Source organism: Hemicordylus capensis, chromosome 6 (assembly GCF_027244095.1).
Source record: "Hemicordylus capensis ecotype Gifberg chromosome 6, rHemCap1.1.pri, whole genome shotgun sequence".
In the NCBI taxonomy this organism is placed as follows: Eukaryota; Metazoa; Chordata; class Lepidosauria; order Squamata; family Cordylidae; genus Hemicordylus; species Hemicordylus capensis.
This window is the reverse complement of record NC_069662.1, coordinates 80,696,127-80,723,613: the sequence shown is the minus strand read 5'-3', so window position 1 is coordinate 80,723,613 and position 27,487 is coordinate 80,696,127. Positions and strand designations below refer to the sequence as shown.

General features: G+C 43.2%; 1 long non-coding RNA gene across 3 annotated transcripts in view; it reads right to left on the bottom strand.

Moving 5' to 3' along the window:
* Window positions 1-1,120: 1,120 nt before the first annotated feature.
* The window catches only part of LOC128328974 (uncharacterized), a 40,630-nt gene continuing 14,263 nt past the window's right edge, over window positions 1,121-27,487 (bottom strand). The window contains exons 4-5 of one of the 3 annotated variants that reach the window (XR_008309478.1): window positions 3,860-3,933; window positions 1,121-3,540 (exon numbers count right to left, since the gene is read on the bottom strand). This is a non-coding gene — a long non-coding RNA (uncharacterized LOC128328974). Of the gene's footprint in view, window positions 3,541-3,859; window positions 3,934-16,297; window positions 16,455-27,487 lie in introns of those variants that run through there. The other 2 variants (XR_008309476.1, XR_008309477.1) reach the window with 2 other exon arrangements.

Genomic DNA, 27,487 nt, shown 5'->3' with positions numbered 1-27,487 from the left:
TCTCAAGACCTCTTGCTTTACTACTTTCTCACCAAACTGGTTTTGCTTTGCTATTTGGGGACTGAACTGCCGTTCTTCCTCTACAGTTAATCTATCTTTAAAGGTGGGAAGAGAGGGGCCCAGTCCTATCTTGGCCGTCTTCGCTAAGTCACTCTCTCTCAGCTTCAGTCCTCTATCTGTGAAACTGGAAAGCATTAAGAGTGAAACCTATGAAGCACTTTAAGCAGGCAAAGGGCTATATATATATTTTTAAAGAGTACTAGTAGTAGTACAACTGGGGATCTGGTATACAAACCTCATTAGAGTGATCTACTTGTGAAATTGCAGTATCCTAATTTTGGTTAGCTGCACATACCTTCCTGCAGGATTGAGCTCAGGAGATGCCTGTTCTACTCCTTTCTAGAAGAAACAAACCAGCTGTGCACAACATGGATTGGTTGGCTCTTGAGATATCACAAAACCATCTTGTGATGTCACAAAACTCTTTGGAACAGAGAGGTGTATTCACAGGGCAGTTCACACTAGCTGGTGCAGCTATTTGTACAATTACAGAGGTTGGGAAAAGAAAAGACTTATTTAATTATGCAAATGATTATTATTAATTTTATTAAACTTAGTACATATTGTACTTGATAAATTAATAATGTTAGTTTTAAACTGCTTCATATGTATGTTTATTATCCATGCCCGTTCAGTTCCCAAAATCTTTCCTCCTCAACACAGTCCTTCCCATTTCAAATCCAGTGTAAAAGTTCCTTCCAACTAAAAAGAGAGATCTTTTACATAAGCTTTACATATTCTACCACTATTCGAGCCTGGAGAGGCACTGCCTCGTAGAACAGGACCAGAGGGGGAGGAAGTGGCGGGTGGCAGCGCATGTGTGCTGCCCAGAGAGGTGATCTGCCAGGGGAGGAAGTGGGGTACCAGTGCCATCTGTGAGAGCAGCACACACCTCTTCAGGGAGCCAGTGTGGGGTGGAGGAGCAGAGCTTCTCTCTGCCTGGGGACGTGGCACACACTTCTGCTACTCACAACTCTTTTTTTGGAAAATCTTTTCATCTTACTTTGACAAATGAAATAAATGTTCAAAAAAGAAGACACACTCACTCACTCACTTACTCTCACACTGTAAATAATAAGTTTATTGTTGTGACCACAGGTCATAACATAGATGAAGAAAATACAACATGCTGAGAAGTTACATTAGTTAGGTTGAACTAAAACCAAAGCTACATTTTAGAACATATAAATTTATTTCAGAGTTTAAAAGAAAGCATAGCAAATGTGCCAAACTGACGACAACATATGGAATTGCATCCACAAAAAGATAGATGTTCTACATCCAACCCCTTAGGTTTATCTATCATTAGTGTTTTCCCCCTGATCACATCGTAAATAGGACAATAAAGGACATAGTGGTTGATGTCCTTCACTTGACCAGTGCAAAGGCGCTGTTCCACTGGGAGTTAGCATAATCTCCCTTCAAGTTATTCTGAGGGCATAGAGATGGCAATGGTAAACCCCTCCTGTATTCTATCAAAGACAACCACAGGGCTCTGTGGTTGCCAGGAGTTGACACCGACTCGACGACACACTTTACCTTTACCTCTACCTCTATGTAATCAGAACCATTGACTATGATTATGGAGTGGAAGTTCACATGTTTCACTGCAAGCTATGTGAATGAAGAAGGCTGCTGGAAATATTACACTTGCTTGCAGTAGCCAACACAGGAAATAAAACATTTTTGCCTGTTTGTTTCAGAGCTACATATGATGTAGTCCCCAGACTAGTGCTATAAATAGACATTACATTTGTCCCTATGTTGGTAAACTTCACCTTCTTCCAGTAGTACTCTATTGATACTGGTGCCAGTTTCTCACTTTTTCAGTGCAGCCACATAAACAAAGGCAACAGCTTGTTTATAGCTATCTGTATAGAAAGAAAAACAACCAAAAAAAGTAATTAACTATGTGAGCCCTTGAGGGCAGAGCAGGAAACTGTCTCCCTGTAAGGGAGCAGAGAGGGGACAGAAATCAGCATCAGAAGTTTTGTGGTGCCCAGGGGAAGTCTGTGGTCCAGGAATCTGCCCTGCAACAGCTGAAGGAGAGACAGATATTCAGTAGGTGGAGTTAACATTCAGGTTATCATGCTGCTGAAGTACAGGCAGAATTTCAACAGGTGCTACTTCAAGCTTTATATAGAAGACAAAGTCACCCCTATTGAATGTCTGTTGAATGTGTAGTTATTTGTGTTAAGTCCTGGGCCCTCTGACCCTTATAAGGAACTCAGCATCCCTTCCACCTTTTGAGGTACAAGGCTGGAGGGTGATAAAAGCCAAACAACAGCACTGAGCACTACAAGTTCTGAAGTAAAATGCAAAATAAAGGAGGTCACCATCAGACAGAAGCAGTCACAGTACCACTGCTAGGAGATGAGATCTATGTGATAGGGAAATGGGTCTAATCTACCTCAGACATATGAGAGAGTTAAACTATTCAAATGTGATAGGTGCCAATTATTTTTGAGATAGCTCTCCTTTCTAGGGTGTGGCAGAAGGAATCGGATTTCAGCAGCCCCAAGAAGCTCTTCTCAGCTGTTTTGAGAACCAAACGACAAGAGCAGCAGGGGACACTGATGAGTCATCTTTCACTCCCCAGCTCTTCTCTGCAAAGTCAGAAAAAACCCTAAACCTCATCCCCTATGCTGGCATGCCATATAAGAAGGTGGTGGTGGGGGGTGTATTTGCGAGTAACATACCTGTTTTATATTTGATTATTCTCGCATTTATTATCTTAGATTTTTCATATTTAGCTTTCCTATTTTATGTAAATATTCATGAATGAACTTGTATCCATTAATCAATCAATCCGTTATTATGGTCATTGACCAGCGGAACACAGCAAACATTAAGCAAAACAAAATGATTGGATTACAAGCCATTAAATTGAAACAATAACTAAGGCAAATTAACCAAGTGTTGACTATTGTTACAAGCTATAAAACAAAATTTTGCAACATTTAAAGAAATTAAATCATTCTGTTCAGACAGTAAATATTGAAGATAAAATAGATCTGTATGGTCTGGAAAATTTACTATAAAGGGGGTGATAAAACAGGTTTGGATATCCTTAGAAAAAAGGCAGTATAGGAGGACATGAATGGTTGATTCAATAGCACCTGAACTGCAAGGGCATAGCTGAGCTACATATGGAATTTTCTTATACTTTCCTTCTAATACAGCTGTAGGAAGGACATTAAAATGAGCAAGGGTCCAAGCTCTTCTAAATTTTGACACTGTTATCTGGTTCAAATAGCTTGGTCTTAAAATAAAAAAATTGGTTGCTGACGAATAGATCTCTTGGAAGGCAAGATTGACTTTCCATATTCATCACCTTCGTCCATCATCTAAGTGCTCTCTTAGCATACTCCAAACCCATCTTTATAAGGACTTCCTGTGAGAAACGATATAATACAATAATCTCTGTTGATCAATTCGATGTGGGAAAAATCTCTTCAACTAACATCAGAGGAACCAATCCTACAGGAAAGAAAGACAACCTTAGCCAATAAGCAGAAATGTATAAGCATAATAATGTCTCCACCTTAATACCAGCTTCTTCATTAGGTGCACAATGTGGAACTTGGAAGATATTTATTAAAATATTTGATTGTACAGTCTCCAATGGGACAAAATTATCATAAGGTGCAACTTGAACTCCATAAAAGAGTTGTGCATGAGAATTTGCTAAGAATAGTTTTATTGCTGCTGGAATAAATAAAGCTCCTCTGGAGAAATAAAAGATTTTAGCGCTAAAGCCGATTTTGGGATACATAATCTGAATGAGCACTCTGCCTACCAGAAGCTTGAAATACTGCTCCCAAGTATTTGAAGATGCTTATCTGTTCAGTTGCCATGTATGCGTTTTGACACCTGGGCAAAGGTAAGGATATTAGTCTTAGAATAATTATTCTCTAAGGCTTCCTTGTTACAATATAAGGCAAGAGAGCGTAATCGACGTTTAATCCACTCAGGGTCTTAAGCAAAACCACGTCATCCGTGTAGAGTAATATTGCAATGTGTCTATATGCTAGCTTTGGGGGATGAATTATTCAAATGAGAAACCAAGGGATTAATATAAAAATTAAATAAAGTGTTAATATACAGCCTTGTCTGACACCTCTCCAGGTTGGAATTTCTTTGGTGAGATGACCTTGTATACTGCAGCCAACTTTCAGGAAGGAGTTTTCATGAAGTTTATACAATAAAAGTAACAAACATCTATCTGTGCAGGGGCATAACTATAATAGGGCAAGGGGAGACAGTTGTCTGGGGGCCCACTGCCTTGGAGGACCCCCCAGAGGCAAGTCACATGACTGACTCCCCCAGCTGCGCACCCTCCTGGGTTTCCTTCAGTTGTATTCATCCTCTGAAATTGGTGTGTGTTAAGACCTGGAGCTCCAGAACAGCATGTCTTTCTCTAGTACCATTAAATGACTTGTATCGTCCACAATTTACAAAACCTTTTAAAAAATAATTTAGGATGATGTTCTATTGTGGCACATAGGTAGGGTGTGTGTGTGTGTGTGTGTGTGTGTGTGTGTGTGTGTGTGTGTACACACACACACACACACACACACACATATAAACACTATGCTTTTTGTTACCACTGTTCAGCCTCATTTAAGATTTCTGTACTTCATGAGCTAAGCTTCAGTGGGGGGAAGGGGGGCATTTTTAAAATTTTGTCTCTGGGCCCACTCCAACCTTGCTACACCCCTGTATCTGTGGAAGAGTTCTTAAGTTTGGTCGACAATTTTACTCTAGAAACTAGGTCAAAGGCAAACTTAATCAATAAAAGCAGCATACAATGCAGTACAAGGTTTGTTGATATATTTTTCAACCAGATGCTGTAACATAAGAGCTTGCCCTAATGGAGAATGACCAGCTTGAAAGCCAGCTTGTTCTTCTGCCAGAATACTTTATGATTTGAGCCAATCCAAAAGTTTTCCATTTAAATGTCTGACATACAGCTCACTAATTACACTCAAGAGACTGCTGGGATTATATTTGGCAGGAAGATCGCTTTTGCTTTAAAAAAAAAACAAACCTGAATGGGAGTTATAACTATATCCCAGTCTCTTGGGACCATTGCAGTACAGTCTATGAAGGTAAATAAAGAAACCAGAACAGGGGTCCACTACTTCAAATTGTTGCTTGTGACTTCTGTTGTGACAAAATAATTACATGGAGCTTTGCCAGGTTTAAGTTGTTTGACAAGAGCCACAATTTCCACACAATTAGCTGCGGCCCACTTGAGGAGCAGATCAACATCAAGTTCCAAATCAGTGCTGGGCAGCCCTTCCTGCACATACAGTATATGAAAATGTATGAAAATAATCCTCCCATACTCCAGCGGATATTAAATATGAGGAGCTGGCGGGACAACAAGCCAAAATCAGGGTTACAAGATGCCAAAACAGGGCAGAATTCTTCATTTGAGAACCCAAAATCAGTTGATTCCAATAAGCTCTAACAGCCTCCCTTTTTAAAAAATAAGCAACAACTGTTTATACCGTCTTTTCAACATTAATAAGTCCTGAATGGAATACCTAGATGGATCCTCAATATACAATTTTAAATGCCTTATCAACTCCCACTCAGTCAAACCAGGGATAGAAAGAAATAGACTTATCCTTAGAAGTATGAATTTCTGTTGTGGATAGCGCTGATTGAAGCCCCTGGATCAGTTTAGTATAGTTTTCTAAAGTGGAAACATCTGATCCACCAACAGCAAGTGCTGTATGGATCAGCTTAGCTGGCTCTGAAGATAATATTTTAGTAGCCAGCACTTCATGTTTAGGTGACCACTTCATATGGACAGGACATACCTCTTCGTCCAAGGTAGAGATAAGACTATAATCTAAAAGCTATTTATCAAAAACTCTCAAATGGAGAATTCCTGGAAAGCGGGCACTCTCAGGGCAACTAACAATAGCAAATTTCTGCAGAAAAAGAATTAAATGCCGTGAAATTGCAGTGTAATCAATCAATCCAAGAGGGCTTAGTACCAACCCAGTGAGTATATTCAACTGAATGATCATCACTCATTATTTCATTCAAGAGTTGCAAACAGAGGTGCACCTAGATAATTTTGGAGCCCGAACCTAAAGGCCTTTGGAGGCCCCCCCACCCCGCTGCAAGTTAAGCATCACCCCCTACACACTCACACTGTGACACACACATTATTTTTAACAGGTGGGTTCTTGGCGACACAAACAGCAACTGAAGTCACAAGAATTTAAGAACAGAAAACAGGTATTTTTATGCAAATATGCATTAGCAGAAACATTTCAACATGCAACTTAATATATTCCAGTACAACATATTTCTGCATTCCCCACTCTGTCTCTAAAGCTGCTGTTCTTTCTTTCTTGCTGATGAAGGAGCGGGATGGCATCTGCTTCCAGAATAGGCCCATATAATCAGTAATGAAAACCAGCTCTGGCCTGTACCCTCCAGACTCAACCAGCTGCTGGAACTCTGCTGGGTAATGTTCTGCAGCCTTGTGGTCTGCTGATGCTACTTCTCTAGACAGCTTAATGCTGTGGCAGCTGTAGTGGCACTTGAACCTCTTGAACCAGGCCCTGCTGGCCTGGAAACTGGACTCGGCGCCTTCAGATGTTGCTTCCGCTTGATCACCTTCCTCTGCAAAGCACCTGTAGAGTTGCAGCACTTTCTCACAGATTACTGGTCCACTCAGTGGCATGTTTTCCTGGATTTGGTTCTTGATCCACAGGCTGAGGGCCTTTCCCATCCATTCCATGCGGGGCTTGCATGGATGGAACACCACCTTCAGACTCTGTGATGTGTTGGATACCACACTGGCAAAGATGCTGGCTTCCCACTTCTTGATGGAGCGGACAATATACTTGATGCCGTAATGACGTCCAACAGATGCTGTGCTGTCCCCATGAGCCAGCATGGACCTTCTCACTCAAGTGGAACATTTTGCGAAACCTTTTGCAATCTCAGCAGAGCTCTCTACTGTGTACTTGCTAAGTCTGATTGTGGAGAAAGTTAAATTGGTACAATGATGTACAGTACAGGTGCAGCACAAAAATTGCTCTAGACAAATCCCATACACAAAATTGATAAATGCGCTAATTAAAATCAATTTAGAATGGATGCTTAAAATCAGTTTTCAATTAGCATTCTTTTACTACTTGGAAAAAGACTCCCAATTGGGAGTGAGTGAAGGAAAAATGGCTGATAACTGAGCTGGGGGTATGTGCTATTTTATTATTACATCAAAAGCAAGTTTTTAATATTCAAGGAAGAAGTGAGAGAATAGGAGATCCAGATTTTTCTCCTCAGTCATCATCGGAGATAGTAACGTCCAAATCATTCTTCCATTTGTTCTTATAAGAGAGAGTTGATCCCCATTTAGAAGATGTAATAAGATCATATATCTTGGCTCATGAGCCAGCTGGGAGTATAATTGTTATCTGTGATGAATCTCTCAAAGGGAGTAAAAGGATGGTTTAACAAGGATAACTTTTCCATTAGAGGTAATGCAATGATGAATATTCAAGGTAAGGTAATGGAGCAATCATAATTGTCCATAAGTTGTTGCAGTGAAGCTATTTTGCCTCTGGAAATTAAATTGGTAAATTTTGTAATTTAAATTCTTTCTCCAAGTAGTAAAAGAATTAGCATGTGTTGCAGGCAAAAACTGATATTGATTGAAGGGGGTAGATGTAGGGGAAGGAGTAGGAGCTAGAGTATTTATCCATTTATCCTAGCAGTGAAAGAGAGTGTATAAGAAAGGGTGATTGGAAGTCAAGTTCAGACAGTCACAGTACAGCTGCTATATAATTTCCTCAAAAGAAAAAGGATGACGTAAATAACTCAAAGGTAGTCCACTTCTGCGGGTCTGATGAATGCTGAAAAATTAATATAATATAAGGTCAGGGGCCTGCAAACTTCCCTGAATAGGTGCCAAATGTATGGAGGCTTTTTGGATACAAGGTGATTTGTAATTCCACAGGAAAGTGTCCAAAATGCATTGCCAGGATTTCAGTGGAATTTCTGGGATGTGGTAGGGTAATGCTAAGAACAGAAATATAAGTTTAGGGAGGATGTTCAGTTTAATTAATAAGAGTCTGTGGAACAAAGAATTAGGTCGAAAGTTTTCCAATTTTAAAAAATCCAATTAAATAGTTTTTTAAATGTCAATAATAGAGGTATTAAGCAACTGTGTTTTTGGACAGGCTGATGTTTGCAAATGCCTATTGTTTATCTGGACATATTAACTCCGCACTCATTAGCAGGCATTTCTTAATCACGTCCCCATCCAAGAAAGGTTTTGAGGACCATGCAAGTTCATGGGCTATCATGTAGCTAGCTTCAGCAGCAGCCTCACTTACTTGATTGGCCTTGGAGAAGGACAACTGCTTCTTTTTCAATGACCTTTCCAATTCAGAAACGTCGTCCTCATGTAACTTTCCAGGATACTTATTCTACGTCTCAGCATGATTTGTGTCTTAATGCCTCCCAACATTGTACACTTTGGCTACAGCTATCTGCTGTGTGCAAATCAAGCATGTTGGTTTCTCATTCACTTCCCCAAAGAAGTAGGAATCCCTCCACTTCTCCTGCACCAGTCCATTCATCATTCCTTATCTACCTTCCCTTTCTTTGATCACATAGTTACAATCCTTGCAAAGTACTTCCGACACTTAAAATCAAAACGTAGCCTACAAAAATCCAACTGGTATGCATGCAAACTTCAGCCCTGTTCAGACTTTAAAGACGCTCTGCATGAGTAGAGGCCCTAGCTCACCGATCACGGGACACCATCATGGAAGCAACGTTCACCTTGTCAGACGAATACCATTGTAATCGTGAGAAGCAGGCTGCTGCCAGTAAGTGACTGGGCTGGTGTGGACTTCTGACCCCATTTGAGATGCTCTACTCCAGGCATCCCCAAACTGCGGCCCTCCAGATGTTGCTGAACTACAACTCCCAGCATCCCTAGACACAATTTTTTGTGGCTGGGTATGCTGGAAGTTGTAGTTCAGCAACATCTGGAGGGCTGCAGTTTGGGGGTGCCTGCTCTACTCATATAGAGCGACTTAAAACTAACATCTGGAGGACTTTCATTGGCAGCAAATCTGCATGTTAAATATTAGCACCACAACAAGGGGAGCTCAGTTTTGTATTGTGCAATAATGCCCCCCATAGACAACAATGTTGGATAGCAGTACTGTGAATGGATAGTTGCACACATTGAAGAGACGTTGCATGTGACTGCAGTACCTGCAGACAAGATACCCGATTCTGCAGTCTAGGTATCTTGCTGCATACATTCCTCTTTGCCACACAGGAGTGTCTCTCCAAATGCTTTATTATGAAAACAAAATGCCTCACACCATCACATTGTCCTCCTCTTCATGAGCTGCTGCTGCTGGCTGTGTGCATGCCAACTGCTTACTGCTCATTCCACCACCAGTTAAGCTGCTGCACTGCCTGCTGGTCGGCGCACCCTCCGGCCTGTGGGGGAGGAGCAGGGCTCCCTGTTAAGTGCAGGAGAGCCTTTCATTGGGCTTCAGGCTATTGGCACACAGCAGCCTGATCTTCGAGGAGAAAAGCACCCATAGCATTGATAAACAGCTCGGCACTGGCTGGGGGTGGGTAGAGAAGCGAAATTGTGGGGGGAGGACCCCCCAGGACACTTCCTGGCTATGGGCCTGGACTCTTGTAATCTCTGTGGTTCCACTTTGGCTATAAAGAGCAATTCATTGAAAGGATCAAAGTGGACCATATGTGGTTTCTCCCAGTTTTCCATGATGACTTTGGCCTCTTCAGAGAGACTACTGTGTTGACAGGGCCTTGCCCATGGATTACTCTGTTTCTTTTGCTGCTTTCAAGATGTTTTGCACCAATTTGAAATCTGCCTGGAGAAGGAGGTGGACTTCATATACTGCATGGTACACTACCTTACTGACTTTCTGTTTGTGGGATTGGTTAATTCTGGATAGGGCCACCATCTCTTGGCTACATTCAAGCAACTAGATGGGGAGCTGGGAACCCTACTAAGTCAAGGTATAACAGATTGACCTTTGGGAATTGAGCTGGATTTGGTGTCATACTGCAGATGGCTACCAGCTGAGAAATTGGACATGCTCAGGGTTAAGTTCCGAAAATCTATATAGACAAGGAAGATTACCCTTTGGCAGATGCGAGTGATGCACTTTTGCCTCTAGAGTGGTTGCTCTGGGAAGGGCCTCATTCATGTCACCTTTGTGATGCCATGGCAGGGTTAAGAAAGTCTCATCATTGGCTGTTGATATGACCCAGATGCAGACTGATCTGGGTACATGGTCAGATTTTCTGGAAACATTTAGTGGGGTATCCCCTTATTCCATGCCTGTGGAATAATGTTTCATTTTTTTGGCCTGGCAGGTACCCAGTACCTGCAGGTACCTGTGCGCATGTGTGTCAGCCATTTCCGTTATGACGCTGACTAGGGCTGCAGGGATGCATGCTGCAGCCCTGTGTGCCTACTTTTTGAGAGAGTGCCAGAGGGGGAAATGCAGCGGGATGAGGGCTGGCAGGTAGGCAGCACCTCCCCTGCCCCTTAAATAACCCCCGCGCCCTCCAAACTGGCTAGAACACTGGTTGAAGGGACTGGGTTGGTGCTTCTAGAATGGAGCACCGAATGGTTCCGTGCACTTCCCTACTAAAGAGGGGCTGGGTGGTCTTGGGTTGCCACATAACATGGCCCACCCCTACTTTTGTGACCCCCACAAGACTTTTAGGCTGGCTACAGGCTGCACCAATTCCCTTAGCAACACCACAAAGAATCCTAGACCCACCATATGCAATGCCAGTGTGTTGCCATCAGATGGTAGGGACTATCTGGCTAAAACGGATTCCCTATAAAAGCAAATTACATTTTAATCAGCTTGTAGAGGACAAAGGAGGAGGAAAGGTTTGTTTTGTTTAAAGGTAACATAATAATAATAGTTATTAATAAAGTAGCCCAGCAGGAGACTGACTGTGGCTCTGATATTGTTATATTAGAGGTTTTGTTTTTGTTTTTTTGTTTACCCTGTAATAAGGGGAGGGACAGAGGGTTTCACTCTTCAAATGCTCCTTGATTTCTGGACTAGGAGACAGGACACAGTGTGAAACGGGAAATGTGAAGTGCCTTGTAGCTCCATACAAAGAGTTGCCTGGTCAGAGATAAGAGGAAACAAGAGAGAAAGCATGGAGGAAAAGAAATAACCAGGTTTAAACCAGAATATTTAAACAGGGATTGTATTATGGGGATCTTCATCTCCTATGCATATTTACATGAGAGTAAACGCTTAACAGGACTTAATTCTGAGTAGACATGCCCTTTTGAGAAGGGGCAAAAAAGGCTAAATGACTGGGAGGGGAAAAATAAGACTGGGGATATGTGAAAGGTGTTACAAAGATTGTATCAGCTAATCTCCATTCCACTCACACAAAGGGTGCATAGGAAGAGAAAGAGACAGTCTTCTGCACCCATCTTAAAAAACAAAACAAAAACCCAGTGTCCTGATATTTGCTGTGCTGCTGAGGATATTAAGTGAACATCCCTCACTGAGGAAGAAAAGAAAAGAAAAACACCAAAGTTAAAGTGTTGTTTGAGGCCCATTTTTATTGTGCATGCAACTTCTATTAGCAATAGCCATTGAAAAAGTGAGAATTCTATATAAAGCATATATAAAAGACAGGCAAGTGACTTACACAGGTCAGCAACTTGGAGGAGAGTGCCAGAGAAGTATTCTGGCAAATAAATCTTGCCAAAGAGTCTAGACCCCATGACCACATTAATCACTCCATGTGGAACAATGCAGCAATGAGCGAACGTTCCCTGAACATATTGGGAAGGGCCCAGGCTCCCCTCAGCTCTCTCGTCCTTTAAGCCCTCCGATTTCCAATAAAAGGGAAGTGCTCAAGAAAGTGAAACAGGGAAGCAGTTGCAACAGGCACCTCACTCACCCCAAATGAGGAGACTGGAGAACTAAGCCATGGCAGCCGCTGCCTCTTGGGCCTGGGGGGCAGAGGGGAAGGAAGAGAGCCAGGGGTAACCATCGGTGAAGCTAAAAGTCAGCAGGTCCAGCCCTAAGCTGGAAAGAAGTGAAAGGGCAATCACCAGCCCATGGTTTTCTCCAATTGGTATAGTTGCTGACTTGTCTCAACATAAAACTCCAACGTTCAAAGCAGCACTTGGCAGCTGGCAATTTAGTGCTAAAATTGCCCCTTAGTTGTCTGTGAATAAAGGAACCATGCCATTAGACTGGTTAATTGTACTTGTCAGTTAGAAAAGTAGCAACCTCCAGATATGTTCGAATGGACAAACTGATTGGCAGAGGGACTGCTTGGATTGTTTCTTTGTGGCAGTTGCCAAGACATGAAGAGGTGTTGCTGGGATTATCTGTTCCCGTGACTTGCTTGTGTAGAGCAACCAGGTTGGGTGGCAGCTGCTGTCCAGCCCACATGCAAGTCTCCATGGCCTTTTACTCTCATGAGAAAGTGGTCCTTGAGGAAGGGCTATCATCGCACATTATTAGAGATTCAGCCCCATCCCCATGCACCCCTGGGTGGTTCTTCTCATGAGTTGTGAATGGGTCTCTCCATGGTCTTCCACTCTCCTGAGACAGTGGTCCACTCCCGAACAGCACCCATTGTAATCACATAGGAGGAATATTTCCTTTTAATGGAGGCAATGCTGCTCCTGCTGGACAGTTCTGATCATGAGTAATACCATAGAGTGCATGCTTGCACCCAATGGGAAGGGGCTGGGGGCCCCCTCTCCAACTTGATTGTCCAAATAATAGAGCAGAGCTATTAGAGAATTCCTGAGTGAGCCAGCCTTGTAAATTTGACCCTGGATAGCACCGCCCTGCAAGATGATATATTTGAATCAGTCTCATTGGGTTGCCCGGTTTATGGTGCCACCATGATTGCATGTGGACATACTTCATTGGTTTTTTTGTTTCTGTTTTGGTTTTAGAACAAAAAGCTTTTTGCCTGTCTTGCCTTGCCATCCCATCCCATCCAATCTATCTAGATTTCTATACCGCCCTTCCAAAAATGGCTCAGGGCAGTTTACACAGAGAAATGATAAATAAATAAGATGGATCCCTGTCCTCAAAGGGCTCGCAATCTAAAAATTTATTCTTTGTGTTGTTGTTTTGTTTTGGTCCTTGGCCGTAAATAAAGTATCTATCTATCTATCTATCTATCTATCTATCTATCTAACATAAGACAGACACCAGCAACAGTCACTGAAAGTACTGTGTTTGGGGTGGATAGGGCCATTAGATAGGGCAATCTCTTCTGATCGCCAGAGGGGGGAACAAGAGACACAGTGGGAAGTAGGCATCCCCCAATGTGACTTCTCTCTTTGACAGGCTTAAAAGCTTGGGATGGGATGAGTTGGCGTCCCTGTTGCCAGGCAACGAGTGGTGCAGAATTGGTGGGGGGAAGTCCTTGGAGAGGCAGCCACCGAGAACTGCAGCATGCATGGAGCGGGCACATTTCTGGGCAGGTCTGGGTCACCCTTTCTATGATTTCCACTCCAGAAACAGCATGAAGCCGCAGTTAAGGCAGCGTCTGTGTTCATATGTAAGGCTGCTGCCTTCAAACCTCAAGTTGGAGCAGTGAAACTCACAAAAAGGTTCAAATTGGAATTTGACAAGGGAAAGCCAAACAGGTCACTTTTGCCATGAATTTGGATGTGCACAGTTTCCAACCTCTGCCCCCTTCAACTCCATTTTGGCATTATGTGCAAATGTGGCCTAAGTGTTAACGTATTTGTTGAAAATATAAAATATTTATGTGACCTCCCCCCAATCACCGCCCCGCTTTTAAATTATGCTCCACCACCAAATTCTATCTTGATTTCGGTTTCTATATCCGATTACGGTATTGTGTCTGAGGGTAGCGTTGTGGTTTTATTTACTTACTCTACTCTGTAGGGTCACACGCGTAAGGTCTGCTGAAACAAAGTAATATAATAACTTCTGAACAGAGAGTAAACCAATTGCCAGACCTTTGGTTATAATATACTCTCGGGTTAATTATTGGTTGTATTGTTTTACTTCTCTAATATAGGTTTTCCTTTCAAGATTCTGAGGTCACACATGGAATAATGAGCTTACATTCACTTTTTGCTGGAATACAACCTCCCTGGCTGGGTGACCTATATAATAGCTATACATTTACAGCATAAATATCTTGGTCACACTTGCTTGTCAGAGATTTTTCCCTGGTGTGTAAGGGTCTATTCTTTATTTATTCATTCATTCATTCATTCATTCATTTATATACTGCCCCATCCAAACTGCTCTGGACGGTGCACAGCAGCAAAAACAAAACCCGCAAATCATTCCTTTAAAAACAATCATCACAGAACAATTTTATAACAGTTTAAAAACCTGGACGCCCAGGCCAAACAGATAGGTTTTAAGGGCTCTCCTGAAGGCCAAGAAACTCAAGCTATGGATTTCTGCTGGGGGTGTATTCCTCAACCCAGGAGCAGCTACAGAGAAGTCTCGCCTCTGAGGCACCAGCAGACGTACTGGTGGTAACTGGTGATGGACCTCCTCAGATGACCTTAACGTGCAGTGGGGATCATACAGAAGAAGGTGCTCTCTAAGGTAACCTGGACCTAAACCATTCAGGGCTTTAAAGGTAACAGAGGAAGAACATAGGAAGCTGCCATATACTGAGTCAGACCCTTGGTCCATCTAGGTCAGTATTGTCTTCACAGACTGGCAGCGGCTTCTCCAAGGTTGCAGGCAGGAATCTCTCTCAGCCTTATCTTGGAGATGCCAGGGAGGGAACTTGAAACCTTCTGCTCTTCCCAGAGCGGCTTCATCCCCTGAGGGGAATATCTTGCAGTGCTCACACATCAAGTCTCCCATTCATATGCAACCAGGGCAGACCCTGCTTAGCTATGGGGACAAGTCATGCTTGCTACCACAAGACCAGCTCTCCTCCTAATAATAACCAGCACTTTGTATTTTGCCCAGAAACATATCAGCAGCCAGTGCAACTGTTTTAAAACAGGCATAATATGGTCTCTCTGGGTCACCCCAGAGATCAGTCTGGCTGCCGCATTTTGAACTAACTGAAGTTTCCGAACTACGTATGCAGGCAGCCCCATGTAGAACGCATTGCAATAGTCAAGCCAAGAGGTTACCAACTGATGCACCACTGTTTTGAGGTTGTCCTCTTCAAGGAATGGATGCAGCTGTTGAATCAGCCAAAGCTGGTAGAAAGCACTCCTGGCCATAGCTTCCACCTGAGATAACAGGGTGAGGTCTGGGCCCAGGAGTACTCCCAATCTGTGTGCCTGTTCCTTCTGGGGGAGGGTAACCCCATCCACACAGGAATATCTAACTCATCCCTCAAATTCTGAACCCCTACAATGAGCACCTCCACCTTGATTGGATTCAATTTCAATTTGTTATCCCTCAACCAGCCCATTACTGCCTGTAGGCAGGCATTTAGGGAATGAATGCCGTTTCCTGATGATGAAGATGACAAGGAGAAATAGATTTGGGTGTAATCAGCATACTGATAATGCACAGCACCAAATCTCCTGATGACCTCACCCAACGGTTTCATGTAGTTGTTAAAAAGCACTGGTGACAGAATGGAGCCCTAAGTGACTCCATATAGCAGCTCCTGTTTTGAGGAGCAACTGTCACCAAGCTCTACCTTCTGGAATCTATCTGAGAGATAGGAGTAGAACCACTGCAAAGCAGTGCCCCCTATATCCCCAACTCCCCCAGGTTATCCAGAAAGATACCATAGTCGATGGTATTAAATGCCACCTAGATATCCAAAAGAGCCAGCAGAGTCACTCTCCCTCTGTTGATTCCCCAGTAAAGGTCATCCATCAGGCCGATCAAGGCTGTCTCAACCCCATTGCTAGCTCTAAAGCCAGTTTGAAATGGGTCTAGATAATCAGTTTCTTCCAAAACCACCTGGAGCTGGACGGCCACCACCCTCTCAATCACCTTGCCCAACCATGGGAGATTGAGACTGGCCTATAACTATCAATCTCCAAGGGATGCAGGGAAGGCTTCTTAAGAAGCAGTCTAATCATTGCCTCATTCAAACAAAGAGGCACTCTACCGTCCCTCAGCGATGTATTTATGATAGGCCACCTCCAACATCTCTGGTAGATTGAAGAAGCCAAGTCAGGCAAGGATCCAGAGAACAAGTGGTAGGCCGCACATCTACTCACCTAATCTCCCACTCCAACCTTCAGTCCTTCTCTCCCTGTCTGGAGACCTTTTCTCAATCAACTGTCATCTCTGTTTATAACCTCCAGCTTCCTCCATTCTAAAGCCCCTCCCTTAGGAATCATCTAAGAAGAGGTGCCTAGATCTAAGTTATTTTTGACTGACATCTTCCACTGGCCAATCACCACACTGCCCACACTGGCTCTGCTTCCAGCACCACCCACACTGGCTTCACCCATTACCTGCCCTGCCTAGCACCCACCCAGTCCCAGGAGCCACCAGCCACCACTGGTTTAGACTGTATGTCTAAGTAACACTTTGTCGTGAGTGCTGCTTAATGGAGAAATTGGAGCTATGGAAGGAGCCCACGGATATACTGGAGGTTATGTTGTGATCTATATTGTCAGTTGCAGCACATTTGAATACATTGTTGACCATACTTGGTAGACCAACAAATATGCCGCCTTGGTCATATTGTTCCCAATATGACCAAGACTGACAAGTCTTGATGATACTTGTACTCGTTCATAAAGGTAAAGTGTGCCATTAAGTCGATTTCAACTGCTGGTGCCCACAGAGTGGTTGCCTTTGGTAGAATACAGGAGGGGTTTACCATTGCCTCCTCCTGTGCAGTATGAGATGATGCCTTTCAGCATCTTCCTATATTGCTCCTGTCCAATATAGTACCAGCAGGGATTCGAACCGGCAACCTTCTGATTGTTAGTCAAGCATTTCCCCACTGCGCCACTGAAGGTGCTCCTTAAGTTAATAAAGGATGCTTATTCCAAGTCCACATATTTTATTAATTGCTTAGAACTGTGCAGCGTTAGTCTAATATACAATGGAATAGTAGTTTGTCTGTGCAATGCCAAGTAGACTGCACCGCTACATTTCTCACTCTCTGTATGCATTTGAGATTGATGCCCCACATTGATTCCCTATGCAGTTCCTTGTGCAAACCCTAACCCACTATAGTTCACAGGGGACGGGGGGCGGGAATCTCTGAGTGCAGAAGATCATCTACTTCCCATAATGAATTAAACAGAAGTTATTACAGAAGATTCCACAAGGTGGCAATCTTGTTCTGTTTTCCTCTTCCTTTTTAGTAATTTATACTTTTGAAGCACATGGGGACCAAGGGTTGAATGCTGTTTTTCCAGTTTAACACAATTTGTGTGGTAAAAAACCCTGCAATATATTTCATTAAACCCACAAAGGAATCTACTGTTAAATCATTACCAATAAAGGAAGTAATGCCTTGAGTGGAATTGAAAAATGGGTGGGGGTGGGGTGGGATGGGACCATAGTCATCACCTCACCTTAGGATGTGGTAATAGCAGCATTGAATGAAGGAGGTATTGTGAAGTAATTGCATGCATTAAATGGCTGATAACTGCCTTTCTACATTCTGAGTTAACATGTAAATTAATTGTTGTACTAGGTTAGGCCCATTGCTAAGCAAAAAAGAAACCCAACTACATACCTAGCTGATGTGAGGAGACAGATTCTTAGACAGATTCTGAGTGGTAGGATAGATTTCATATGTTTCCATTTTCCCTGGTGACATTATCACATGCGTTTTAGGGGTGGGGTTGAGCTCAGTGGTAGAATACTTGCTCTGCATGCAGAAAGCTCCAGGTTCAGTTCCTAGCTTCTTCAGGTAAGGCTGGGAAAGACCCATGTGTTAAAATCCCTGTCTGACTCAGTACACGGCAACTTCATATAAATATAGGTTTATGACTGATGAGTGCATTTTTGGCTAGACCCCTTTAAATTCACATTCATTTCCTTTTGGAAGAGGAGTGAGGTATATCAGTTGACTATATTTATCTGTCCACATCCCCTTTATGGTTCATGCAGACTCAAGTAAGCAGTTCAGAATAACTTTGTTTGATGGACTGGATTTTAATTAATTGCAGTTTAATATACTCAAAGAACCATGAAAAGAACAAATGCACAAAATTTGGCTAGATCTTAAGCTCTCTCTGCGTTTTGAGAAATGGTAATTGTTTGACTTAAAATAACAATCTTGAATGAGAGGAATGTAATGCCAGATCCCACTTCCTGGCTGGGTGGTTTGCATTATTAAATGCATCTCTTCTCTTAAAACACTTCAGCCAAATAACCCTTGTGTCTCCACAGCAATACTTTTGATGTTCTAACTTTTGGCCGGATTGCTTTTCTTCTACTAATTTTTAAGAATTTAACAACTAGGGAGCTGGACTGGCATTTTCATCAGTTTGTACCCTAACATGATATATTTGCATTTATAACTAGTAAACTGATGTTTTGAGAGATCTCTAGGAACACAGAAGACATCGGAAACTGCCATATACTGAGCCAGACCATTGGTCTATCTAGCTCAGTATTGTCTTCACAGACTGGCAGCGGCTTCTCCAAGGTTGCAGGCAGGAATCTCTCTCAGCCCTTTGTATATAATTGTGCTTTGGTAACGTACTGTATGCTTTGGTAGTTTGTTGGTTTAATAAATAAATCTTGTCCTATCTTGGAGAAGCCAGGGGGAACAGCAGCTTCATCCCCTGAGGGGAATATCTTGCAGTGCTCACACATCAAGTCTCCCATTCAGATGCAAACAGGGCAGACCCTGCTTAGCTATGGGGACAAGTCATGCTTGCTACCACAAGACCAGCTCTCCCACGCCATAACCCAAAAGGACAATTTCAGAAGTTCAGAGCATGTGAACAAAATGACATAGTAAACTAAAGCATTCCAGCACATTGATGAGTAATACTCCAAACCTTGTTGCAATGCAGTCAGCTTGGGGTAATAATTTGAACAAGGGCTGATTCTGCAGAGGAGTGCTAGATACACACACCACTTGGTCCATCGTGCCTGCATTTTGGCTTGCCTCTGATTTTGGAGTGGAGAGGGCTGTTCCTAGCGCTTCTTTTACCCTGGAATGTTTTCAGTGAGGATTACTACTTTGATAATATACAGTAAAAGGAGTGTGGGACCCCAGAGTGCCAACTGCTGCCAGACAGCAAAAATTTTAACATGTGACCAATTTTCAGAGGCTTCTCTTTGTGGTGTTTTTGGTTGATCCATTCCTTGATCCAGGCCAGCTTTTGAATGGGGCATTAGTTACTTGTATTCCAGTCTTGGAGTAGAGGCGGGGCTAACAAACAGCCAGCAGCAAGAGCACCGAAGAGCAGTCTGCACTTGCCTCTCTATACATAATATCTATTTCATTAAGCTATTAATATTCCTGATTCCAGTCTACTGCCTTGTTCTTGCATACCACAACTCTTTCCTTTGGATTCTACACCCCTCAACTGCCTCTTGACAAAAATAGTCAAAGACTTATTTATAGATCGCTGGTCAATGAACGAAATAAAGATCTCTCTCTCTCTCTCTCTCTCTCTCTCTCTCTCTCTCTCTCTCTCTCACCAATCAATCATAGAACCAATCAATCCAGAATTTTCACTCAAGGCACAAATGACCAGGCTCAAACTATCATACTTCGGACACATTATGCAAAGATCCAGCTCCCCTGAGAAGTCCATAATGCTGGGAAAAGTTGAAGGAAAGAGAAGAGGAGGATGACCAGTAGCACGATGGATGGACTCGATTATGACAGCAATGCATGCACCACGGAGAGAGCTTAAAGGCCAAGCTGAAGACAGATCATCCTGGAGAGAGTCTATCTATGTGGTCGCTAAGAATCGACACTGACTTGACTGCACTTAATCTGCCACCTTTCTGCCAATGCACTCAAGACAGTTTACAATTTAAAGTAATGACTAACAGACACACAATACAAAAGGAAAAAAGGACAGGGAGGGAAAGAAACAGTAAGTAAATCCAGGTTCCAGCCCTCACATCAAGTTACCTATTGACCAGGTGGAATGCTGCTGATGGAGACAACTTTGGGCAGGAAGGAGCCAAATGGCTGTTGGTCCCAGCCAAGCATTTGGATGTAATCTCACTGTCTCACCTCTTTCTCAGATGCAGCTAGTGGAATGACCCTGGAGGCCAGGGAGTTACTGAACTTGCTCCACTGAATGCAATGTAGCAGGAACACCCTCTTCCTCCTCAATGATCTACTTGTCTTTTCCCCACCCCTTAGGAAAACTATCAAGGAGATTCATCATCCTCTCAAAGTTGGGGGAGGGGGGAAATGAAGTGTCTGGATCCTCTGTCCTCACTCTTCTTGTAAGCACACCAATGACTGAGACAACATTCTGGCATATTCCCTAGCCAGAGTAGAAGGAAGGAATGACCAGAGAGCTACAGAATTTACCCCATCGCTTTTTCTCTCCACAAAAGTGAAGACGAAAAAGATGCTCTACTGTTCTGCAGCCCTAGGGGGCAGTCAGATGAGCAAGAATATCTCTTCTGTATCAAACCTTAGCACTAGATTTGCTTGTGAAGAGCTGTATCCTCACAAGAGATCAAAAACTCAGCTGTTTGTCTCACCCAGCCATAAGTAAATATCCCTTTCAATTTGCCACACCTAGAAGCTATTCACATGCATGTGCAAAACCGGGCTAAGGAAGCCCAGCCCAGTTTTGCACGCACGTATGTACCACTGCGATCTTGCTCGATCCCAGCAGCAAACCTGCCTATGGAGCCTCCCTCAAATCAAGGTTAGGAGAGAGAGCTCTCTCCTAACCCCATTTTTTTTAATCATCTGCCATCTGGCTGGCTGCTGGGCTCCGGGGAGGGGAGGGGGGGATCTCCATAATGTCACTTGCACAATCCATTATGGGAGCTCCAGGCAGGGCAGTGTGGGGCAAAGCTTCTGGCACCCCAACCCTCAGAACAAATGGCAGCAGCTGGTAATCGTCTGGGTGGGCAAGTTGCCCACCCAGAGGGAAGGACGTGCTTGTCTGTGGGGAGGTAAGCTTTTTGAGGCTCCGTCCTGCGAACCCTCTTGCCCTTTCTCACTGGTCATGAGAAATGTCTCCTAGGCTCTTTATTTCCATGGCTCTTTATTGTAGGAGCCAATCCATGCTCGGGATGTTGCTATAGATGTGAAAGATGCCAAATCAAGAAGAATGGACACTGCAAGGATTGTCTTGCTACCTTCCCTTCTCGTCACCCTCCTCACCTGTTTTAAAAGGAGCTACTATGCATGAGGTAATGTAATTTAACTTGTTGATCCTGACTACAGATTTACAATCTTAAAAACAACAAAAGTACTAGGAGTTGGAGAGAAAGGGAAAACTTTGAACTAGCTGAGAGAGAGTAAGAGTTAAAGGTATATAATTAATCTAGAACCAAGAAATCATTTTTAAGGTCAAATAGAATATCAAGAAGGAAATGTGCAAGAGGAAAACATGAGTTTTTAATAATTTCTTGAAATGAGACAAAGTGGACACTAAGTATTTTCAACTATATATTTTAAGTGAGTTTTACATTTTTAACACGTTACAATATTTTGTTTTCATTATGAAATCAAATCAAAGCCCTTTGTCTCAGTTTCTTTGAGATTCTATAGAAACCAGCACAGATGATTTCATCCTGCTCTGTTTATCCTTAATACCCTCTAAATTTGCATGGGTGGCCTGAAAATTGTGCAACCTGCTGCTCCTAATGGGAAATTGGATAGAAGCACAGTTATGGGACAAAGAACTCTTATACCCTTCTTCATCTAGACTATGAATCTAAGCAGGGCTGATTTAGAAGCTGTTGTGATACAAATATATGTAAAATTATAATATTTGAAACCATTTATTATACAGGTCTATTTTTCATCCCCAATGAGTTCTTCAGCATCCCACTCCCTTAAAAATCAGCCTCTGCTTCAGCTTTCTGGAAAGGTGATCCCTCAAATAAAAAAATTATTTATTTATTTTTCAGATTTATAGACTGCCCCAAATTTCCATCTCTGAGTGGTTTTACAACAGAATACAAATGAAAGCCTTAAAATAATTTAAAACCACAGTCCAGTTAAAAAACTTTAGTGAAAACATGTCTTTAGAGACTTTTTAAAAGTTTTCAGAGATGGGGAGGCTCTTATTTCAGCAGGGAGCACATTCCAGAGTCTTGGTAGCAACAGAGAAGACCTGTCCCTGCATAGCCAACAGAGCTGGTGGCAACTGCAGACAAACCTCTCCATTATCTCAATGGGCAGTGGGGTTCATGATGAAGAAGAAGTTCTCTTAAATACACAGGGCCTATGCTGTTTAGGGCTTTATAGGTTATAACCAGCACCTTGTATTTTGCCTGGAAGTGTATTGGGAGCCAGTGTAGCTCTTTTAGTATAGGAGCAATATGGTCTCTCCGAGATGAACTGGAGACAGTGCTCCCTCTAAGACGTGTGCACGTGCGCACACTCACAAGTTTTTATGTCTGCTCAGTTAATTTTAGATCCCCCTCAGGTTGAATCAGGAAGGTCTCATTCTGAACACACGTGTGCACATACTGTCTTGATATTGCTGCTCAGAAAAAAATTCATTCCGCACACAGATGGAAAAAATTAGAGAGAACATTGCCCAGAGACCAAACTGGCTGCCGCATTCTGTACCAAATGCAGTTTCCGGACTATGTATGAAGGCAGCCCCACATAAAGCACATTGCAGTAGTCAAGTCTGGAGGTGACCAGCATATGTGCCACTGTTCCAAGGTCATTTATCTCAAGAAATGGTTGTAGCTGGCAAAGCTGATAGAAAGCACTTCTGGCTACCACCTAATTCTGGAACATCAAGGAGAGGTTTGGATCCAGAAGTACCCCTAGACTGCATTTTTGTTCCTTCTGGAGAAGTCTGCCCTTCTAGAACCGGCAGATTATAATAGTCTGCCAAGTTCCAACCCCACACAGTAAGTACCTCCATCTTACCTGGATTCAGCCTCAGTTTTCCCTCATCCAGCCCATTACTATCTCTAAGCAGGCATTTAGGGAGGTTGTGCCCTCTCCCGATGATGCTGACATGGAGAAATAAATGTGGGTGTCATCAGCATACAGATAACACCCTTTACCAAATCTCCTTATGATCTCTCCGAGCAGTTTCATGTAGATGATAAAAAAGCATGGGAGATAATATGAAGCCCTGAGGGACACCATATAAAAGTTCAGATTTTGAAGAGCAGCAGTCTTCAAGGGACACCATCTGGAATCTTCCCAAGAGGTAGGAGTGGACCCACTGCAAAGCAATGCCTCCCGCCCCCAGCCCCCTCAGATGCTGCACAAGAATACTATGTTCAATAGTACTGAAAGCTACCAAGAGATCCAAAAGGAACAACAGAGTCAAACTCGCTCTGCCAATTCCTAATTGGAGATCATCTATTAGGCCTACCAAGACAGTCTTCACCCCATAACCCACCCGAAAGTCGGTCTGAAAAGTGTCTAGATAATCAGTTTCCTCCAAGTCTGCCTGGAATTGGGAGGCCACCACCCTCTCTATTACCTTGCCCAACCACGGAAGGTTGGAGACAAGCCTATAGCTGCTTAACTCTGAGGGATTCAATGCAGGCTTCTTCAGAAAAGGTCTAATGATTGCCTCCTTACGGCAAGGAGGCATCCTGCCCTCCCTCAGAGAAGCATTTATAATCTCCAGCAGGCCTTCAACAACCCCACTGCCAGATAGTATAAGGCATGTCAGACAATGGTCAAGAGAACAGGTGGTAGGCTGCACCATTCCAAGCAGCTTGTCCATGTCCTCAGGTGTCACATACCAAAACCGATCCAGTCTAACCACATAAGAGTAGTTGCTGGACACCTCCGCATCAGGCACTGCAGTAATTATGTGGTCTGAGTCTAGGTCTGTCTGAATATGAGAGATTTTATCCACAAAGAACTCATTAAAAATGTCACAGTGGGAAACTGATGGTTCCAAATTCTGATTCAAGGGAGGAGTGGTACGTACTAGCCCACTCACAACCCCGAACAACTCCACTGGATGTGAGATTGCGGATGCATTTCTGGCAGAAAAGAACCACTTCTTTGCCACATGTATTCCCTGAGCATAGATCTTCAAATGCACTCTATGTTGTAATCTGACAGATTTGAGTTGAGTCTTTCTTCATTTTTACTCCAGTTGTCTACTCAGCCACTTCAGCCCCATAGTTCTTCTGTATACCAAGGGGCCAATTTTGAAGCAGGTCAGAGAGGATGCTTAGGAGCAATCATATCTACTGCACTGGTGAATTTGCTGTTCCAATTCTCCACCAGGGCATCAACAGGATCATCGACAGAGCCAACATTGGGGAGGAGGGACATGGTAGTAAGTCCAACCTTAACTAGATGGTGGTCTGTCCATGACAGTGGGGAAATCACAAGAGTCCTGCCCCCCCACGGAACACCGCCCTGATCAGAGTAAAATACCCAATCAAGTGTGTGATGAGCAACATACATCAATCCTGATAAGGCTTGGGATAGGCCCCACATTCCCGTGCTGCTTCAGACAAATTTGTCCCAAAGTGAACACTGAAGTCCTCCACCATCACAGTCACCCACTGAGATTTATCACAGTAGGTGCTTTTCAGCATTCAGTTTAAGTAAATGTGGCACAGAGCTAAGATGTGCAATTTAACAGCGAACAGTTCAGGAGCATTAATATATGATGGGTTGTCCTTAAAAACAAACAAACCCAGCTATTCCTTTTATGACCAGCCATATACTGGGAAATGGAACAATACAACCATCCTTTTCAAGAACAGCATTTCAATCCATTAGCTAATATGAAATTAGCTCCATCAGGATACAGAGAGAGAGACCAGAGGAAACAGGGAAGAATCTTTCTGGGATTTGGAAGAGTCTTTCTGGGATTTAGAGTGCAAAAGTGCTGCACCAGTGACATGCAGTCCCCACCCCCCACCCCAATCCATGACTGGGACTCAAAGCCTTATTTAGGTTAAGACAAGGAACATGTACTAGCTTAGTGGAATTTTTTACTCTCTTTGAACAGCTTGGCCCCATGCTGTATCAGAAACTGCTTTTGTTCCTACTTCCAAAGCAGTTTGCTGCACACAGTGGTATTACTAGCAATGATTTTCTGTCAGCTCCCAGAAGCCACCTCATTTGTGTTTGAGTCTCCATGTTTGGAGATCTCACTCTGTATGTGCTCAGGGGCCTCACAGCATTGCGAGCCATCCATTTATAGCACATGGAGACAGGTCACTTAGTGACAGTGGGCCGGTCACCCCTAGATTTGACTCCTAACAAGCAAATTGGAAAAGGGAGCAGATGCACCCCCTTCCTAATGCTGGGATATCATAAGTAGACCCCAGATGTTAACTACAATCTGGTTAACTCTCTGTCAAGGCCACTCTGCCCTCATAGTGAACTGCCTTGTTTTCCCCGACTTTCGCAAAAATGATAGCAGCCAGGTAATGTGCTAGTTAGCTGCACAGGAAAGGAAACAGATAAGGCTTGCGAAGGTAAATCTCTCCCCCTACCACCACAAAATAGGTTGAGCAAGCAATATGAACCTAAGAAATGAACCCATACTGATTAGATTACTAGACTTTCCATCTATGCAAATTCCCCTTCTCACATCTATGCAATCTGTTTTCGTGACAAAAGCCTTGGCATACCTCGGCAATTCCCACATTGTTATACTCAGGAAGAAAGATCAGCAATAATGGGATCCCTGCCAGTCCCTCTAAACACACCTGTCAGACAGTAACGGTCAATTGGAATTTGCCCCCAGGATATGATTTTGGGTATAAGGAGTCCCAGTTTCATGATCCAGTGTGCTCCTTGGGATTCTTGTGCTCCTTGTGATCTTTGTGCTCTCCATGCACCAGTTACCTTGGAGTTACCAACCACTTTTGGGGTGATTTACTGTCCACAGGCCATCACGCAATGCTGTGTTCAGTATTTCGTGCCACTCTCCAGATCAGCTTTCTTGCTCAGCCTGATCTGCCCAGTCTTCCTAGCCAACATAGGAAGCTGGGTTCACAGAGGAAGCACCCTCCTGGATTCACCTTTACTGATTAACCCTTCCAACCTACTTGCACCCGCTTTGGCCCGACTGGTTCCTAAAGAATGAGGTTCATCGGTGGTTCCTGGAGCCCTTCATCGAGACCAGGTGATATGAGCTTTGCCCCTGCCTGGGCCCAAAATCTATCTCTACCCCACTTTCTTAGAGCCAACCACCTCCTTCTCTAAAAGCCGCTTTCTCTTGCCTGACTGGCAACTTACACAATAAGGACTCTAAGCTAAAACGCCTCATTGCAGTTAAATATATATTGTTGATAGTAATATTGCCTTAACCACACATTTCTCTCTGCTGTACCCTTCCCTACAATAAATATATTCTTTTAGTTTGGAAACTTAAATCTTGTCTCAAGCCAGTCATTTCCTGAGAACACCACTATGCACAAATTAAAATTAAAGTGAAACTGTTCCTTTCTGAGCTAATTTTCCCACATGAGCCCAAAATGTAGATTTTGGGGTGTTCGTTAATCACCATGGAGCACTTTCACTAACAGTGGAGGATATAGGTATGGCTGCTGTTTGTGGACAAACCAACCCCCCAGTACAAAATCTAGATGTATTTATTTTAAAATAAATGTGTATGACTGGGGCTTACTCATAGGTGAGCAGGCATAGGATTGCAACCTAAAGATCTCTTGGGCTCACTGAACTAGGTCTATGGTTCTTTGGATCATAGTCATTATATCTGAGACTTTCAGACATGGGGATTTGTGATAAGCTGAGAGTTTATATCATACAGATCAGAAGTTTTCCTACACTGAACAAGGAATACATGTATATGCCCACATCTCTCTCTCCCTCCCGCCCCCCCCCCCCCAGCGGTGTTCTTGGTTGTGCTTCTTATTCTCTTCCGGAGAAAGCAGGTACTGTATATGGGTATTATGTACTAAGCAAGCAAGCTTATTTTAAGGTAGAAGTTGTGCTAGCATTTATATCTGGCACAGTAGCAACAATAGTACAAATTCTGATATTGTTATCAATTTCAGGAAATGATGTTAGCCCCTTAAATGCCTGCCTACAGGCAGTAATGGGCTGGATGAGGGATAATAAACCGAAGCAGAATCCAAGCAAGATGGAGGTGCTCATTGTTGGTGGCCATAATCTGCAAGATGGGATAGACAGGCTAATGAGTGGTGCAGTAAAAATATCAGCCTGAAGTGTCACTAGATGCATGGAAATATAGTTAATAATAATAAACTTAGAGCCTCTTCTCATGATCAGTGAGAAGGGCTCCAGAGCGGGCTGTGGGGAAGGCTGGTTATACCTACCTCCCCTGCAGATGATCCCA